Source organism: Odontomachus brunneus, unplaced genomic scaffold (assembly GCF_010583005.1).
Source record: "Odontomachus brunneus isolate Ranch 3 - 2012 unplaced genomic scaffold, Obru_v1 Obru_scaffold_092, whole genome shotgun sequence".
NCBI lineage: Eukaryota > Metazoa > Arthropoda > Insecta > Hymenoptera > Formicidae > Odontomachus > Odontomachus brunneus.
In genome coordinates this window covers 1286383-1297800 of record NW_022639542.1, presented here as the reverse complement: position 1 = coordinate 1297800, position 11418 = coordinate 1286383, and the positions used below count along the sequence as shown (strand labels likewise).

Here is an 11418-nt window from a genome sequence, read left to right as displayed (position 1 = left end):
CACGCTTCCGAAATGTTGAAGAAGTGCGAGAATGGGTGGACGAATGGATTGCTTCGAAACAAACATCGTTTTATCGAGATGGTATCGCCCAGTTGCCAGAAAGATGGCAAAAAGTTGTAGAAAGTGATGGAAAATACTTTCATTGAAATAATTTAAATAAATTTTTTACAATAAATGCTTTTTCTCAGTATTTTTTGGGCGGAAACTAAGTTAAGGTCCTAATAATTCTACAGAATGCCGCGAAAGCGCGAGGAAATATGTGAGTATTTTCGCGTCGTTAAGCGGCTTAACGTCATTAGGCTATTTAAAGTAACCGAACGGGCTTTGCACGCTCATTTATTCCGACAGTCCTCATCAAGCGAGCTGACGATGCATGCGAGCATCGCGCAAATTGTCCCTCCAAGTTCGACTGTAACATTTCGTGTCAAAGAATATGGATGGCATCAGTAAATGCGCGCATATTTGATCGGTCACGTGACAACATACAAAGTGCGTTAAAGCTAGAATCACACGATGCACGATTTTATGCTCTCTGACATTTGTTCGCTAACCGCCCGAGTCGACATTTTAGTCCTATTCTGAACTTTCTAACATCTATGTCTTATAAATTAGCAGAACAAAATATATCAAGAGAACCAATTCTAACTAGTATTTTTATATGTTGCTCATTTCCTGCTTAGTTGCTTTCTACCCAAAGGTTAGGTTTAGTTTGCTCTTGGACCTCGCACAAATCGATAGATTTCCAACTATTGTTTAAACACATTCAGCGAGCAACAAATTGGGGACTTGGATATTTCGAGAGCAACAAATTGTTTTTCTTTGGCAACTTTTGAGCAACGTGTAAAAATATTATTTAGAACTGGTTCTGCTGATTTTGTCTCGCTAACTTATAAGACGCTTAACATCTGAATATTCTGAAGGATCAGTGCGTGTGTAATACACATGAAATCTGAAATAATACTTAACGCTTTTAAATGGCAGAAACACACACAAAATGCCACTCGTAGATTCTGAAGAAGATTTCTCGGCGAAGCTAGTAGGTCAAACAGAATTGAAAGAGGTTAATGTAGACTTCATGGTATCAAAATAGGCGTTGAAATGGAATATGGAGATTGGAACATTGAGTTTGAAAGTAGGATCAAAACTCGGGCGGTAACTCTTCAGTCTACTACGTACACCTTCCAACGCGCGATAGTGACTCACGCAGTGAACAGAACCGCCACTCGACGTACGTGTAAGAAGGCATGAAATCGTGCATCGTGCAATTCCAGCTTTATCCCGTCGGCGATGAGGATCCGCGGAAGTACGCGGAAGCGCGAATCAGACGTTAGACTTCATTAAAGTGGTGGCAACGGCGGAGGGATTTCAGTGTCCGAGAATACGAGATTCCCCGGTCTTAATCGCATTCCTGTTGCGCGTAATTACATTCGCTAAGCGCATACGTTTTCTCATTCTCTGATTACAGCCACATGACTTATTCGCGAGACGCGGTCGCTCGTTCCTACATCGGGACAAAGCCGTACAGTTACGCAGGGATGCTTCCTGCTTGTGCCGCCGTAATTTCAATTAAATGTGCTTATGCGCTTTATAGCAGGCACCTAGGATGGTAGAGGGAAAGAGAGGGTGGGAGAGAGAAAGAGAGAGAAAGAGAGAAGAAAGAGAGAGAAAGAAAGAGAGAGCAGGAGAGTATAGAAATTTTAGAGGAATAGAAAACTATGAATATGTAATGATGTTACTCGGAAAAATAACTTCGTAAAATAATCCCAACCGGCAGAGGTAAACAGCGGCGAAGCTGCTGCAATTTCCATGCCCTCCGCAAATATTGCCGTTCCTAAGTCAACTCGCATACGTAACCATCTTTTAATTTGCACACATAGACACGCGTGCGCGCGCGCGCGATGTCACACTCACTGTTTGTCAATAGTAATTTTTTCCGGTACGTCGCGATGTGCGTATCGCAGTCAGCCAAGGACACGTCGGAGTACACGCAATCTCGGTATTACAGTACATGTATGTACCGCGACGGTGTGTTTGCAGCAACATGTTTGCGTGATACGTTTATTCTGCGACAACGGCGGACGCATATATACGCTCGCGCCGGCGTTCTGCTGGCAGAGACACCTTTGAAAACGGTAAAGTCCGAAAAGTGCATTCGCGATTTCGCCCACGCGGCCCCGCCGCGCCATTGTTCCCCGCGTTCTATGCCGGCCGCGTGACACCCATTCACCCCCGCGGTGTGCTCGCATTATCTATTACGAGTATATTTTATTATGAATCGCGGGGCGAGGGCTAACGACGTACTGTGTTATCGAAGAATCGGGCGAGCCGCACGGCCGTGGCGCTCAAATCCCTCTGCCCCGATTAATGCCGTGAATAACGGCCGTTGCCGATGGCGAAGGCTCCCGGGTGATGCGTACGAGCGAGGCAGTTAATGAGCGCGCGCGAATCACCTTCGGCGGTATTAGATTTTGGTATAATTAAAAAGCGAGCTGGCCGGCCGGCTGTCCTCGGGCCGTCAGCGTTGGAAATTCCTCTCTTTTATCCGCGCCCCTTCGCGAGATTCCTCCCGTTCTTTTCAAATGACGATTCGACAGGCGCCGCTTTGACGTTATTCGCGCTCTATTCGCTCGCGCGCGTATTTGCGGTGGCCTATTATATTCGTACCTTCAGCCGCATTTTGCTTTATTCGCTTCGCATGCGCCGAGATGAGAATGCGGCTTCTTCCTTCCGCACGAGTCTTTACAACGCACGTTCCTAACAATAGTTTCTTTATTACCACTTATTTTCATGAGGCCCTCATATAAAAATGTGCAAGTTTTTTTGAAGCTCCATCGCACTTCGAGTGAGAGAAATTCAGAGAGTGCAATGACATCTTTTACGACATAGAAGAGAGTTGCCGTATCCTAACAATTTTCTTTTTTTATTTATTAAAGAAGAAAGTACGGAGACTTATGGGTCTAACCATACTAACTCATCAGACGCCATAAGTTTCTTCGTTATCATTGAATATATTATAGACAACATCTAACGGTAAAAAATAAGAAATAAATGAGCAATGTGAAATATAAACAAAATTTTCAAATTAAATCTTATTTTATATGTATGCTACATCTAAAAAATCAACTACGATTTAAAAAAGACAATTTCGCCAACTCTCCCCTACAGGATAACCTGCAAGAAGAAAAATAATTTTGCTCTTTTAGTAAAATCGTCGTTGCTACTACAATTATTCGTAGTGACAATAAAAAAATTTAATTGACGTAACTAATTTTACAAATTATTCGTTATCAGAGCAGAAGTAGTTTCGTTGCTAGGATAGAAAAAATTTGTTGAGTGTATTTGTCCTAAGAATCATGTTAATTTTGCTATTGTTGCAAAATGATATATCCTTAGCAAATTTATTTACTATCGGAGCGAAACTGCAACTGCTTATATAAATCCATCGTGGCTCTTATAACAAAATAATTTGTAGATTCAGCAAATTATATCCAGCAAATAATGATTAGCATTCTTAGCAAATCTTTTTGCTGTCCATATAATAACGAAAAGATTTTGCTAGATCAGCAGAAAATTTGCTGGGCCAGCAAATTATTTTTCTCCGTGTGGGCTTGTCAAATCCGAGCAACTTTAAACTATCATAACTTTCTCGAAAATCAACATTTTTTTAACATATTTTCTTCCCATTGAGAGAAAGAAATTGTTAATAGCTAATAATAGCTAATAATAGCAAAATAATAGCTAAATAATTGATAAGAAGATAATTTGTTAAATTATCACAGGAAACACGATAATTTATTAAACCACAGGGAACACGAGTCGCGTGGTTGTTGCGTTCGAGTCTGCTATTGCATTCGCTCCGTGTACGTACGGTCGATGAATGACGTTGACTTCTCGGCTTTCTCGTTTTTACGCTTGGATGGAAAGACGAGTGGAATGGAAACGGTCCCGCATCCCGTGCACGCATATATCTGCATATATGGACGTACGTGCACAATGCGCGCGCGCGCGCGCGATCGATACATCGTCGTCGTGCACTTTATCCTACGCGTAACACTCGTTATCGTGAATAAGAGAGGGCAGTTTCGTTTTCCCACAGTTGCACGGCCGAATATCGCATTGTTGCCTCATTAAAGCAACGCGCGGCGGGGACAGAGGCACCGGGTCCCGCTGAGATCTCCCTACAAACGCCGGGCGAATAACGGATATCCGCTAAAATATCCGGCTAATGCGGAGAACGTCGCTTACGCCTGATGTCTTAATTTCCCCAGTGTGCCAGCGACTTCGCCAGTGTGTCGCGCATTCGTACGTGATACTCGCAATTCGTCGTAACGGCAACCCGCGTGCCGATAATTGCGAACGGTGCCGTTAAATTGACAGAGCCGCGCGCGTTCAATGGCGCGGCAAATTTTAACGAGTCAAGCGGGGTCGCCCCGTGTTACTCACTATAATCGTAAATTTCAGAGACGCACAGTGTAAGCAAGGGTAATGCTTAAATCACGTTAACGGTATATGCAAGTCGTTAAACCGACTGTTTATGGTCGAGCAGAGTTAAAATTTTCGCACCTATGTTTGTGTGTTATCCATTGTGGCTTGTCATTTCTCTCGTCGGATTACTGTTCTGCCTTATATCTCGCTGATTTGAACAAGTGGAAATGAAATTTCACTGCAAAATCTGTAGTACACAAATTCGTTATATGCAATACCGAGTCCACCTTTTTGCATTCGCGGTGATAAAATCAACGGTTTCCATGACAAGGTAAGTGCAAATTGCATCGATAATAGGAACAGTCGCTGCCATTAACTGATTGCAGTGCTATACTTTATAATTGAATCACCAATGATAAGCACAATATTTCAGCGAGAGGTACACTGATTGTATTTTCGAAAATATGCTGTACGTCGGAAATTACAACGCCGAGCGAAAAACAGCAGACGTCTTAACGTGGAGGTGCGAGGTTCCCGGCGAAGTAGATTCGCGAATTTCATCCTGCGCGCGCGCGCGCAAAAAGTATACACGGTTCTTCCGCGGAGCACATCCGAACTTTCGGAAGTTCTTCTCTCGCTTGAGGTCGTGGGTGTATCATTTGCGAAAACAACGTTGGTCTTACAGCTACAGGAGGATATTCAAGCGCCGTGACAAAGTAGAACGTTCCAACTTCCCGACGACGACGTCGGCTTCTCGCGTTAACGGCGGTAACACGCTCGCATTCTACCCTCGCCACTCCCTCGTCCCCCGAACTTTTCAATATCGTCCGTAGCGTTTATTTGCAATAAAAAAATACGCGCCGCTGTCCGGCGCGCGAGACTTCTGCTTTGCATGTCATTTTGTCGGTCGGACTCGCCTCGTCGCATTCCAGACTTTAATTTCGCGCGGTTTTTCCGCATTTTCCGACACATTTTCATAAATTCATTATTAAATAGCGGACGTCGCCCGGCTAATCGGTTTTACTCACATTTTCCGATACACCGCGCCCCTGATCCCACCGCGCTGATAAGTCACGACATCTCCCCGTCACCCTACTTCCGTTCCACGGCTATTACAACGTAACAACCCTTCCCGACAAGCAATCTTGTACCTTCAATTTCGATAGGAGGCGCGATAAGCTCGCACCTATAACGGCGCGATAAGACGTAACACGCGGCGTATAGTGCAATGTGTACGCGGAGTGGGCGACGGCGACGGCCGACGCAATGCACGAAGAAATCCCAGGAAGGAGGAAAGGAGCTTGTCGTTTTCCTCAGGGGCCGGCGGCTTCAAGTTCGCCGTGCAGTTGAATGACTGAGAGCAGATAACGGGCGACGTGGGCTGATAAGTCGCGCGAGTAAGTTTGTTGCCGATTCGTATCGCCGCCGAGGCAAGACGCCGGCAAGACAGCGCAGTATTCTACTCCGAGAACTTCGCCGGCTGAGACAGCGGCCGCAGAGTCGCTCGGACGATGGAAGTAGCGGAGCGGAATAGCGGACGCGACGGCGACGGCGGCGGCGACGGCGATAGCGACGGCGGCGGCGGTCGCGCGACAAGGTACGCGATCCAAGGGACGAGGATTAAGTCGGGAATGGCTTTATTATGTCTGAAACTACCAGCCAGCCGCCCGTAACGGCACGAACTCGTCGACGATTTAGTCGCTTGCGCCGCCACCGGATGCATTTAGACGACGAAATTAAGATTTTTCGACAATACCGGTCGCCGTCGAGGCCTCCGTCAGCTCTTTTTTCCTTCTCCTCCTTCACGACGGTCACGGAGTTCGATCCCCCCATCGAATCCCGTGGAATCTATGATTACAACCGCGATAATCCACGACGAGACGCGTACTGCATATATCCCGCGAGAAGTGCATTTGGCCGGCGCTGCTTCATGCAACGACCTGAGGAGGGTCGTTAGCTCGAACGCTGGTAGACGAGTTCGGGTAAGTCTTTTTTATTATACTATCTTCCGCGCTGTGGCTTCCCCACGACGATATATCGTCAGCCCTTGGATTTCCGTGGGATATACTTTCGCCCTTCTTCGTATACCCTTCTCCGCCGCGCCGAATCGGGGATGCATTATGGTCCGAACGCGGCCATCGCGCGCGGATCGACTTTACGGTCGATGAAATTCCCGTTCTGCAGGAGCTTCCATTTCTCGCGTGGACAGGTCTTTCTCTCCCCGTTTTTTTATTTTTTTTTTCTAATTTTTTATCTCTCCTTCTCTCTTCTTCCGAAAACAATGACGGATTATTAACGATGCATCTTGTTTTCTGTACACATACGCGGCGAGCGAAGTGAATTGTGTTTTTCATTAATTCACGATGGTCATTTTGTTAAAATAATTTTATTCCTACAAATTTCATGCGCAAACGCGCGGAATAACATGATAAACAAATTGCAACGCTATTACCTGCTTAATGATGCGCGGCGTATTAAATTATATCGTCATTTCAGGAGCGAGTTTAACGAGCGTATTTACTGGCGAGTCTTTCAAAACGCAGCAACTCCATTTCTATAAATGTCAGGGGCAGATTCTATCTAATGAATCTCGACACGATCTTTTCTCGATCGAGAAGTCGCTCGGTTATTCTTTTCGCAATTTTCGCGCAAGGAGCGGCGTCTTCCTCAAAATGACCGTAGCGTAAAAATTGCGTTACCCATTAATATCCTTTTAATTATCAAAATTCTTTTATCGTTACACGACTTTGTGATCATGCCCGAAATGAAATTTCCGCAAGAGCAGCTTCACACTCTCAGGTACAGACACTCTCAGGTTACAGAGCAGTCGCGCGCGGATACCAATTATCTGATGGAGTCTGATATTCCTCCAATGCCCGTTTCGAATGCACGAGAGGCACCTCTATCATTTAGGTGCCGATATTTACTTTCGCGCGGCGGTACTTCGTGATTGAAACAAATGCCACGATACATCAAACGGCTATTCGGCGACCGTATATTGCTGCGTTCATGTCGGCACGCAATTAAAACTTTTTCATGCCTTCCTCACGAGGAGAAAAAACAAGACATGTCGAAACGAGTATATCGCCGCGAAGTATCCCCTGCCCTTTCCTCGAGGACTGCTACATCGCATTCGTCATGTCGGCGACGATCACCTTTCACGTTTTGCCAACGTATCGACAGGCATTGGCGCGGCCGCGTAGTCGAGTGAGAGATTTCCCGCGTGTGACTATTTGCAAAAAAGTCACCCCCTCAGCCGTGGAATTTTCTTTTAAAGGGGAGAAGCGTTGCGCGCATAGCGCTTCGTCAATTCGTCACTGTCGGCCGTAAGGCATTTCCCAGCCTCATACGTCTTTCTTTCTCTCTCTCTCTCTCTCTCTCTCTCTTCCTCCCTGCATCTCTCTTTCCCTCTCTTCCCCTCCCCCGTCCTGTCTTCATAAAAGAAATAATCCGAAAAAAATCTTACTGAAGAAGATATCCACACAGAAAAGTGGTGTCGCCGAATCCAGCCTCTGCGGAACATTTCACCCTTCCACTTTTTTTGCCGATTCCCGGCCGGGAGCAGTCGCGGGGCAAAAAAGAAGAGTCGTTAGTTCCGCGCGAAATAACCATTTGTTATCCCCGTTCGTTTCACCCCACGGCCATATCCGGACTTCCTTGTTGACGTGTTTACGCTCGCGGAGACTGCCGCGATGTCTCGGAGGGTCGCGAGCGTTCTTGCGAGTTTAGGTGTTCCGCGACGTCCGCGTCGTGTCGGGATCCGGTATGGGAAATCGAACGGAAAGTCCGCGAAACCGTCGGGAATGAAGTATGAAGATGCCCGCAGGATTGAGTTCTTTTGTCGTCCCGCGGCGCACTTTGTGCAGCGATTTTAAAAGAGAAACGTACAAGTGGAAATTCTACTTAATATTCGCGCGATCGATCGAATTTATTTGGATTCATTTGAATTGATTTTGACGTAAGACAAAAGTGTTCACAGAATTCTCCATTGCGAGGGAAAACAAGCAGATTGAAGCGGGGCACTTTAAATCGACACGACACTCTTAGTCGGGGATTGATGACAGTGACGAAGAGGGAGAGTACAATTAGTGTAGCGTAATCAGGCGAGATGAGATGGATTTCGCAATTTGACGAAAAAAATAATAAAGTATCAATCGAACAAGCACTACATGGAGAGAATTTTATAGCAAAAACTAACTTAAACTTTTCAGCGTTGTCCGGCTCATCACAAAGTATTAAGAGGATGAAATCAAGGGGAAGGAATGGATACTCAAGTTTTATGTAACCTATATTTCCTATATTTTTCGCAGAATCCTAGAGAATAATTATTATTAAAATTTGTTCCAGATCGGTCAAAGGATTTAGAGATATAGGGAATAAATATAGACATTCTATTTTATATATAGATTACTGTAGAATTTTATAACCGCGAGAGAGGAATACATTGTATAAAATTTGATTATTTTATATAAAATGTTATTTATTTACAGAGAAAATATTGTAGTAAAAGTTACTATAAAAGTCTTGCAATCTTAAACTGTACAGAATTATGACCGAAGTTACTACATATTTGTTTTAGAATGTTATATAATGTACATTTGATATTTTGCTACAAAATTATTGTAATTATTTGAATGTTTTTTATATCGTATATTAGATAAAGGTTACTATTTTTATAATAATTTATAGTACAATTCCAATAGTCCAGCTTTACAAAAATCTTGGTAAATTTTTATCACAATATTTTGTCCGTGTAACTATGAAATTATATTTATTATTATAATATTATTTTTTAGGCTATTTAAAATACTATTTACATTTTAGCAACTGAAATATGCTACTAAAAAGTTTCCTGTTTCTAAAGAAATTCACTATATTTCTTAGACTTTAGCAAAATGACAGTCTATTCCTGCACCGCTAGAAACACAACAAAATCAAAAAGAATGTTTATAGGAAAGACAAAACTATAATATTTTCTCTGTATGTTCAGTTCACGTATTAAGCAGAATCTCGCAGTTTTGCGAGACTCTTATTAAAATTCATTTCGACGCTCAAAATTCCCATTATCGATACTTCCGCCGCAATTGGCTGCCGTTATCGAGGATTTACACATTTTCGGGGCTTAACTATTTCCGGTTACGCGGAGTGTCGACGGCGGCAGAACAATAACGCTTCGACCGCGACACGAATCCCGGATGCGGATCCGCCGGCGTACGTACCGCGATCGCGGAATTCACGGAGGCGATCAGCCGGCATTCAGAGCCCTAGACGACGGATACACGGAAAACGCGAATCGAATCAGCCGGGCTGCGGGAAAATATTTGCGGTAGATATGGCGCGTATTGTCGAGCCGTGGCTTCGAAATATCTGAACGCGAGGGCGCCGCGGCGACCGATATGCTTCGGCCTTTTATTACAGGGACAGGGCACTCTCGCCGCAGATAGACGAAATGTTTGCTGTCCCGGTAAAATACTCGCAGGCCCGTGTAAATACAATCGTAGTAGCCGGTCGTAGTAGCGTAACGCGGAAAAATCAGGATCTACGGCGCAAACATAATTACAGTCGCGCTTTGTACGCGCTTGCCGTCGTTGCGCAGTCGACGACTCATTACTTTAAGCAGCATGCTGTACCACAGCTCGCCCACCGCGTCCCTCTGCAGCCACTCTTCTCTAGTATTTCGAGAAAGCAGGCAGCAGTCATTGTTCGACCGATCCGGCGCGTATGAATTTGGCCGGCAGAAGCTCTCTCACGGAGATCATAATCCTCGTGTCGGCGTAAAATGTTAATCAGGCGTGCAAATATTGTCGCAACGCGCGCACCAAGTGTGTTCAGTAGCGACAAGATCCACCCCTCACTCCCGGCCTGTTAAGACTAACATCGAAATCGCGTAACTACGTCCACGATTTATTTCGAGCGACTCTCCCCCTGTCCACTGGACGAAGCCCGATTGATGCGTTTCTTTAATTGAGTTTATCCCGACAGCTTCGGCGTCGGGCGCGTTTCAGCGGTAAATGAGAATGAAAATCTGGCTAGAGCGTGACCATTGTGCACCGGAAGCACAATGCTTCTGAACGGATTTTTCCACGGGGATGATATTTCGATACGCGCTCGCGCTCGCCACACCGCGCAGTAAATACAGCCCATTGTGCCGCGCGACGAGTCGTATAAAAAAAAAATAATCGGACAATAAACGGATTACGGTAATATACCAGGATTTTTAGGTCTTTCCATCGAAAATTTTGCGCCTTTCGGAAAATATCGTTATTGCGTAACCGCTGTGCTCGCGGCGCCTCAACGTTCCGTTTACATCGCGACACTTCATCACGCTTCTTTTGGTCGACACGAGCGACTTTCTGTTCATTTAATTAAAACATTGATGGAGTTAGTTATTCAACCGCAATTTTTCGATTCTCCGCGCCGTGTATCTTTACGCTTGAAACTGAAAACCTCGAAGCGAGTAACATCGCGGAGTGAAAAAGAAATAATGAAACGTAAATATAAAATTAATTTTCCGTGTAATATGCGAAATAATTGAAAGGGTACGTGCATAAAACCCAATATGAACCATCGAGAGGTCGTAAATCTATTTTTCGAACAAAATTATATCCGATGAGGCTACTTTTTTTTTTAGAGAGATACCAAATAAGTTTTATATATTTTATACTGTTAACATTCAGACAATAAATATCGCTACGTATTCCATATTTCCCAGCGAAATTTCATCAGTATTGAATATTAGTCAATGAAATTCTTCTTTAATTGAAATAATCGGTAAATTAATAATTAAAATTAACCAATCGTTATATGCAAAATTACAAATTAATGAATGAAATGAATTATTGATGAGTATAAAGTTAATCATACCAAAGACTAATTAACAATTAATTCCATTGATTTATTATTTTATAAAATTGGTGTAAGATTGATTAATTTTATTTGATTATTATTTGCCGATTATTTTAGCCTCCTCCCCCCCCCCCCAAAAAAATTTCT

The 11418-nt window shown here is 44.1% G+C and overlaps 1 protein-coding gene across 6 annotated transcripts in view; it reads right to left on the bottom strand.

Moving 5' to 3' along the window:
- LOC116848300 (trace amine-associated receptor 9) overlaps positions 1-11418 on the bottom strand; it is a 112326-nt gene that overhangs the window by 59719 nt on the left and 41189 nt on the right. Inside the window, exon 1 of one of the 6 annotated variants that reach the window (XM_032824222.1) lies at positions 7892-8798. The exons of the other annotated variants lie outside the window; for them this stretch is intronic. The gene's annotated coding sequence lies outside the window, so the exon portion shown is untranslated. Of the gene's footprint in view, positions 1-7891; positions 8799-11418 lie in introns of those variants that run through there. 6 annotated transcript variants of the gene reach the window in all.